The sequence below is a fragment of the Etheostoma spectabile genome, chromosome 20 (assembly GCF_008692095.1).
Source record: "Etheostoma spectabile isolate EspeVRDwgs_2016 chromosome 20, UIUC_Espe_1.0, whole genome shotgun sequence".
Classification (NCBI taxonomy): domain Eukaryota; kingdom Metazoa; phylum Chordata; class Actinopteri; order Perciformes; family Percidae; genus Etheostoma; species Etheostoma spectabile.
Window position 1 is genome coordinate 4041845 of NC_045752.1, and position 1214 is coordinate 4043058.

General features: G+C 40.4%; 2 gene segments (V, D, J or C); one reads left to right on the plus strand and one right to left on the minus strand.

Annotated features, from left to right (window-relative positions):
- The window catches only part of LOC116670018 (Ig kappa chain V-VI region XRPC 44-like), a 39840-nt gene that overhangs the window by 27274 nt on the left and 11352 nt on the right, over positions 1-1214 (minus strand).
- The window catches only part of LOC116670019 (Ig kappa chain V-III region MOPC 63-like), a 62121-nt gene that overhangs the window by 25205 nt on the left and 35702 nt on the right, over positions 1-1214 (plus strand).

Sequence of the window (1214 nt, forward strand, 5' to 3'; positions counted from 1 at the left end):
TTGAACAGCTCACCCGGAGACTGAAGGCAGAGGACATTCAGAAACCTGTATCTCACTCAAAATAGCATGGATAGTTTTTTTTTTAAGTTTGTATGCGTGTGGAAGCACAAGAGACACAAAATAACACCCAAATCCCAGAAAATGTTATCTTTTTTGTAATAGAGGTACTTTAATAGAATACAATTTTAGACATGTTTCCTTCATTAAGGTTATCAATAAGATAGCCCCAACAACTCATTCAAATGTTTAGGGTGGGAAAGGGAGAATAGAAATGTTTCTATTTATTATCTAGTTTATAGTAGACTAAGTACTGCATGGTGTACACAGAACGCGTATCTGGCCCTGATAAAGTTTTTAAAAACATTTTTGCAGAATAAAGTCTAAAATAAATACTCATTAACAGGACTTGTAGTACAGCAGGTTTTTATTAGAAAAAATCAACACAAAATCCAAAGCACAGGTATAAAAACAAATAATTGTCTTACTAGCATAATGTGAATATGTTTTTATTAAAGCTGCAGGAGGTAGAATTAAACAGAAAAAAGGCTAGATTTGAAGTAGAGTAGGATTTCTTCCTGCCGTTCACCCTCTCCCCTCTCTCATTTCCCTGTTGTTGCACCGCACAGAGTAGCCCAGTGTCATGGCAGTTCGTGAAATGGTCACGTTTGAAAATCGTGACCTGTACACAAAATAAACGACATTAACGTGTCCTGTACACAAATCAATAAATCAAAATAGCGTTAACATTAACGAACTGGCGTGAGACCAGGTTGTATATAAACAGCCGTGAGCTATGGTTAGCAGAAGACTAAACTACTGACTCGTCTGCCGCGTTTATGTTTCCTCTCAGACCGGCTCTGGCGTGTCCTTGTACAGATGGCAGCAGTAGGCTTAGGCCTCTGGGACTCATAGGCAGGCGGCTGCCATCTAAACAAGGCTAAACATAGCCAATGAGCCGGTGTTGGTGCTAGGCTAAGGGCTAACCCCAGCAGACCAGCTCCCCACACTGTTTTCACAGCAAATGTCTGCTCCCTGGACAATAAGCTGGAGTACTTGTTTACACAATTTCGTTCACAATAAAAGTCTCTTATCTAATAGATTAGCCTTGAATTAGCTGCCGCCCTGTGTCTTTGGCTGAACAAAACCTTCCACAAAGGAACGCTTATTTGCATTGGCAGAACAGCCAATTGGAACTCTCTCTCTCTCTCTCTCTC